Below are 7,181 nucleotides of genomic sequence, written 5' to 3' on the forward strand. Positions count from 1 at the left end.
ATGTGGTTGCTGTGGGACGCTGGCGGGAAGTTTGTTTGTCTGAGAGATAGAGCTGGTTATCTAGGCACAGCAAAACGTGGAACGGTAATGTTAAAATGTTGTAGTTTGTGCTGTGTTTTATATACTACTCTACACACATGATAGCCACCTCAGTACGTTGATAAATGGGTGTTATATGTATATTATAGTTTCATATAAATCTGGTAGTGTGCCTCTTTTGGTTTTGTACTTGGCGCTTGTATAAATTAAGTGAAGTTCTTAACAAAGTTGTATAATCAAGTAAACGTGTCAGTGTAATGTGGACTGTTCAAAATATACAAATGAAAAATACGTCAGTATTTTGCTCATATTTAGTTTCAGTGACAGGAGTAATTTGATAACCCACCGTTGACGTAATTGCGTTTAACAACTAGAAAAACGACAGCCTTGATTTGTCTGGTTTCGGTTCTTGTAGCTTAAAGCTTAATTCATTCCAACACGTAATATTGCAAGGCTGATGACTGACGCTTATTTAAACATTAAAATCTGTTGAGCTGCTGCTGTCGCATTTTCAATACAATGAATGACCAATAAACTTCCGTGTTCAAGGTCTAAGTGCCTCCCATAGCAATTTCAGTACATCTATAAAAACTCAATTAAACAGTAAATTATTACATAATGTATTTCTAATATGGACCACCTATCTCTACATGCTGTTTCTTTTAGCGCGTATTCATCAAGAATGAAGCCTGTGAAATGGTTCAGATCCTCATCTCAAGGTAATGCAGATGTTTATATAATGTAAATTTTCTCTTTTTTGCTCTGTGTCAAAGTAACGCCAAAAACCCAACGAAGTTAGCACCAGATGGCAGTACTAACCTAGACATGAAAGGTGAAAAGTGACCGTTGCAGTTGGTAATCCATTCTGTATTGGCCTACCAATAATTTAGCATATTTTGGGAAGCCCATTCAATCACTGTCTTCATTGGCTTTCTTGTACTACAAAATGCAACAGATGAGTTGGTTGACCGCTGCTGCCCAGCTAGCCCACCCATTTATGCATAATCAATGCTCATATCAAAATTTTTGGTAAAGTACAAAAGACTCCTTAATTTTATCTGTTGGTTTGCCTGTAACATAGATTTGGAGGTTGAACAGTGAATACCAAGCACATATAAACACTGCCAGCTAGAGCTTGAAGCCTAAGTTTGACCTCAGTAGAAAGTCAGCTCTGATTGCGAAGCTGAGTATCACAACAATGTTTTAATCAGTAAGATTTTTGGATTTGTTTTAGATGTTAAAATTGACATTTGTGAAGCCAGTGCGAGTGTACTGAATAAAGAGATATCCTGATTTATTTTTTTTTTTTTACTTCCAGCCCAGAGGAAGGAAGCCCTGGGGAATGGATGCTGATTGAGCTGCAGGGGGAGATAGTCACGTCAAAACACTGGCATGGCTGGGAGCCTAATGGGGGATCTGCACTACACCAAAGAGGTAGTGTGCTTCGTAAGCAAGAACCATTACTGGGGAGATACAGCTTGAAATGCACATTCAAACCCCAGGCATTTTCAGTGGGGTGGGGTTGGTGTAATGCACAGGTTATTGTACTTAACGTTTCACATAAAGAATAGGTGGTTTCAAACTACATTTTCTAACTCCTGCTAATTGCAATATGAGCCACTATCATTTTAAGCTACTTACACTAAAGTTCCATGTGATTACACTGTTTATTAATTGATTATTCCTAATCTGTATTATGTTTATTACTGCTGTAATTAGTTAAATATTGCATATACTCTCCATACGATTGAACAGTATGAATAAGAGACTCTAGTCAGTTCTATGTCATGAAAGGGTACTAGTGTTTAGTGACCAAAAAGGCAGGATCAGTTTTACTTGGTTCTGGGACAAATATGCAAATATTCAGACATCCATTTTTTGACAGGTATTTGGATACAAAAATCAGATGTTCGCATTCACTAGAAATGTCAAATTCTTTGCAGTTATTTACCGCCGCACCAGAAGTTGCATGACAGTTTAAAAAATAGCAAATAAAAAAAGCTCTGTGTGATGATGGAATTTTGAGATTATATATATATATATATATATATATATATATATATATATATATATATATACACACACACACACAAAATAAAAGGATCAATACACAGCAGATCTTGAGACTCCTATCTAAAAGTTTTAGACAGCAAAAAGTAAACAAACCAGATTATGCAGGCACAGGCATAGTGTTGACTATGGAAAGCCATCTGGGCCATCTGGGTATCGGCAGTGTCTTCACGATACATATTGCGATATGAGGGTCACGATTAGGGGTGTAATGATTCATCAAATATCGCTGCATCGCGATCTTTTATAAAATGATCAAATCCATGGATTATGTATCACGATAAAGCAATAAACATGCCAAATTATATTTTCATTTGTAAACCACCACATGTATTGATCAGCAAATAAAAATAAAGGGGTGCTACTGTAAAAAAACAATATATATTGTTAGTGATTTTTTTATAAGAAGACAGTCAATAACAGCCAAAAAAAAATGTTCCTGGGGGAGCATCCCACTGAAAAACGCTTGGTCCTAAAAGAGTAGAATAGCAGAATAAAGTGAAACTTTGTCTGCCAACAGTCGTTTCAAGATAGGAGTTGTATAATGTTTTTTTTTGTTTACTTGGGCAGTTTCATTTAGGAGATTCAGATTTATAAACCTTGTGTTTTGGATGATTAGAGTATGTTATCCTGTATTTGGCTTGTGGGAGTAAAATGTATAACCCAATCCTTTGAAATTGGAAACCTGTTGATAACACATATTCAGTCATTTTCTTCAGGATTAAATATCTTATTAATTAGCAATCCTTTAGACAAAGTACTTACAAAAAAAACATAAATACAGTGTGTGTTTGTATGTAGGTGTGTGTGTGTGTGTGTGTGTATATATATATATATATATATATATATATATATATATATATATATATATATATATATATATATATATACACACACACACACACACACACACACACACACACACACACACACACACACACACACACACATAAATATACACATATATACAGCTCTGGAAAAAATTAAGAGACCACTGCAAAATTCAGTTTCTCTGGTTTTACTATTTATAGGTACGTGTTTGGGTAAAATGAACATGGAAGAAAACTTGCTTCCTTCTGCTCTGACAATATTCCCCAACTGTGAGGATTGTTTTTTCCAGCAGGACAATACTCCATGCCACACAGCCAGGTCAATCAAGGTGTGGATGGAGGACCACCAGATCAAGACCCTGTCATGGCCAGCCCAATCTCCAGACCTGAACCCCATTGAATACCTCTGGAATGTGATCAAGAGGAAGATGGATGGTCACAAGCCATCAAACAAAGCCGAGCTGCTTGAATTTTTGCGCCAGCAGTGGCATAAAGTCACCCAACATCAATGTGAAAGACTGGTGGAGAGCATGCCAAGACGCATGAAAGCTGTGCTTGAAAATCAGGGTTATTCCACCAAATATTGATTTCTGAACTCTTCCTAAGTTAAAACATTAGTATTGTGTTGTTTAAAAATGAATATGAACTTATTTTCTTTGCATTATTCGAGGTCTGACAACACTGCATCTTTTTTGTTATTTTGACCAGTTGTCATTTTCTGCAAATAAATGCTCTAAATGACAATATTTTTATTTGGAATTTGGAAGAAATGTTGTCAGTAGTTTATAGAATAAAACAAAAATGTTCATTTTACCCAAACACATACCTATAAATAGTAAAACCAGAGGAACTGATCATTTTGCAGTGGTCTCTTAATTTTTTCCAGAGCTATATATATATATATATATATATATATATATATATATATATATATATATATATATATATATATATATATATATATATATATAGTCTTTCACATTGATGTTGGGTGACTTTATGCCACTCCTGGCGCAAAAATTCAAGCAGCTCGGCTTTGTTTGATGGCTTGTGACCATCCATCTTCCTCTTGATCACGTTCCAGAGGTATTCAATGGGGTTCAGGTCTGGAGATTGGGCTGGCCATGACAGGGTCTTGATATACACACACTTGAATGTCATAATTTGCTTAAAAAAAAGCCAAATTCAATTGCGGGTGCCACTTCAGGAGCAAGTTGGTTGCTATCATATTCAACTGCTTAAAATACAAGAAGTTGTTAAGACACTAAAGTGTTACTAAAACAGTAACTTAATGTCAGTACTCACTTGTTTGTTGCCACGTTCTGCTGAGTGGTTAGTTAATGCAGCTGACTGCAATGATCTCAGCATGTTTAGATTTTAAATGTTTTGCAAATGTTGTGTCTGGAATTGGTGACAGCGCCAATGTAACATGTGAATTAGCATGCTCTGTATCGGTGAAATCCTGATATGACAGCATGTAAACAGACAGCTCTTGTGATTACATGTTACTGTTTATTTTTCAAACTAATTTAAATTTCAGTGAGTTGGTTCTGCTATTTACGATATATTAAATACTAAATGTTTACACAACACTCGAACACACTTGGTCACTGTCACAACTGTTGCATGAACGTGGGGTTATCGTATTCTGCTGTGATATGCGTTTATTTCCACCTTACGGACCGATGTCATAGCGTATTCATAAATATTGCACATGTTTTTAAAGGGAGAGGCAGCATTTTTGTCTTGCAGGTGCATTTGCAACCATTTTAGTCCGAGTCTGGAGCCCTGCAAATTAGAGCCTTGCACGTTTTATGGAACATGAGGCGAGTCCGTTTCGTCATCAACTTGATGAGATTAGCAACATTAATAACCCGCCTCTGGTCAAATTCTGTTTCTCAGCTATCAGCGGACTTGACAAAAACACCTTTAACACAGTGAATGGTAGGCGAGGCTGCTAAGTACATGATGATAAATAAATAATATTCTCTAATTATCAGTGTAGACACAAATGAATGCATGCTCATGTTTTGTAGCAGACAAAATTTTACTCAGAAAAGTGCATCAACAGGGGGGTCACTATCGATAATCGTATCATCAAGAAAAATATTACGGTTCACCGTGTGAATCGGAGAATTAGCTCACCCCTAGTTGTGCTGCTTTAGCGCGAGTCAGAATCTCATAGGACAGGAAAAAAGGCAAGCACGTCATTCTGAAATGCCTCGCTTAAACAGTGCCCAACTTGCTGGAACTGTTGTGTAGTGATTTTTATATAGATTGTATATATTATATACTTTTTGTTGCGGCTTTGTTATGTGCAATGTAATAATTGAGAACCAAAACAGTGAGTTTTTTTCCCTCTTAATTTTCCAACGCTATTTACACGTTTTGTTTGATTTGAAGTGTTTGAAGTTAAATTTCAGTTTTCGTTTGCTTGTTAGCTACAAAATGGAAACGTAAACCTCATGTTATTACTTTATGAAAACGTGTCTGTGGCCACTGTTTACTGCGAAGAAACGCAATGGCAAGGAATGACAAAAAAGTAAAAATAAATAAATAAAATGCAGTGTTAATTTTACCTACTGTTTTCTTTTCAGGAATAAACAAAACACCCTTTAACTTGAACTGCTATTTGGCATCCTTTGTTTTGTAGTTAATTCTCTGGGGTAAAGTAAGTCCTACACAACATATTCTTTACTCCTGGGATATTTTTTTAACTTTAACATGTTGCATATTGTAACGTCTTGCTGTATAAAAGCACACACACAGGGGCCACGCCCCCTTACCCCTACCGCTATGCTGTCCGCCTGTGTTCTGAGCAATATACTGTAATGGTTTTTATTACTTTTTGAAAACGAGCGAATATTTAAATTGAGCGACTATCCCAGCATGAAAATCCTGTGTTTGTCCCAGCACTAGATTTAGCCTATGCTTCACCTTTTTAGAAGAAAATGACAAATCTGTAATGCTTCTTGCTCTTCTACTAATTGCTCACTGTGTGTTTGACTCCAGGGAGTACCTGTTCTCATAGTAGGCCATCACATCCTGTATGGGAAGGTCGTCAAACTGGAGAAACCTTTTGCAGTCCTTGTGAAGCGATCTGGACACCAGGAAGTGGATGAGAACGCCATGGAAACAGGCGAAGCGAAGCCTTCCATCAATTATCAGGTCACAGCACTTATCAAGAAAAAATCTTTAAAACTCGCCCAAAGCCCATCATCACTAATGTGCCTAAGAAAGTATAGCACCGTGGAGTCGCAGGGCTGTACAAACAGGACTCGGAGGGATGTCTATTGTATGCTGTAAATTATACTGCACCCCCATGCCTTTGCATTCTGGAGACCTGGGTTCAGGGCAAAATTAGTCTTGTCCTGGCAAATGGCAGAGTATTTGAGGGAAGCTTAGGACAGAATGGCAAGGGGTGTTCAGGGCAAGATTCAGGTGCGATCGAAGAACTGTGAGGTAGTACTCTCATGAGCACTAAATTCATGGGGGCGGGGCGGGGGGGTGGCATTTTACACAAACTAATTTGAATGTGGCAGTATTACAAAAGTGATTTAAACAATTTTCCATTGATCTACTGTCTATCAGGGCAGACCCAGTGACTACAGTGCTTGTTCACGCACATGAGGATCTTATATCTTATGTGAGAGGGTGCTTATTTTGAGTTTACACAAAACTTACACATTTGCTGTGTTTTTGTCTAATATCTTTTATAATATTTCTACCTTTACAGTTCTGTTATAAAGATTGCTTGGGGGAAGGGGGTTATAGTTACAGTTTCACAAGAACATGTGATGTCTCCTCTTCTAGATGCTGTATGTGTTGTATTTTCCTCCTTTGTTGTACAAGGAACACACACACTCCCTCCCTGCATATAAATGCACTGGGGAATTTTGAATCACAAGTCATGTTAAATGTGCTGTAACTGATGTAACTCAGACAACAAGAGACTCGAGTACCTGTGGTGAATTACCTTTTGGATATTAAGCCAGTTACTGTAGAAATGCCCTAGTGATAATTTTACGGTTTCAGGAATGCATACACTCAGTAAGTAAAGCTGTTAATCATGTCTCAAATTCTGTAACCCTTAACTGTGAAGAAAAAAAAACACAATACATTCCAGAGAGATTTATTGAAAAAACAAAACAAGTTGAAATCTGAACCATTTTTCTTCTAAGGCTTTTAAAATGTCTGCAACAATACAAATAAAATTATTACATTTTTTTTTTTTTCTTTAGA

At 36.8% G+C, this 7,181-nt stretch overlaps 1 pseudogene; it reads left to right on the top strand.

Annotated features, from left to right (window-relative positions):
* The first annotated feature begins 9 nt into the window (after window positions 1–9).
* Window positions 10–7,125, top strand: LOC121326236 (annotated as a pseudogene).
* The last annotated feature ends 56 nt before the right edge of the window (window positions 7,126–7,181 follow it).

This window comes from Polyodon spathula, chromosome 13 (assembly GCF_017654505.1).
Source record: "Polyodon spathula isolate WHYD16114869_AA chromosome 13, ASM1765450v1, whole genome shotgun sequence".
In the NCBI taxonomy this organism is placed as follows: domain Eukaryota; kingdom Metazoa; phylum Chordata; class Actinopteri; order Acipenseriformes; family Polyodontidae; genus Polyodon; species Polyodon spathula.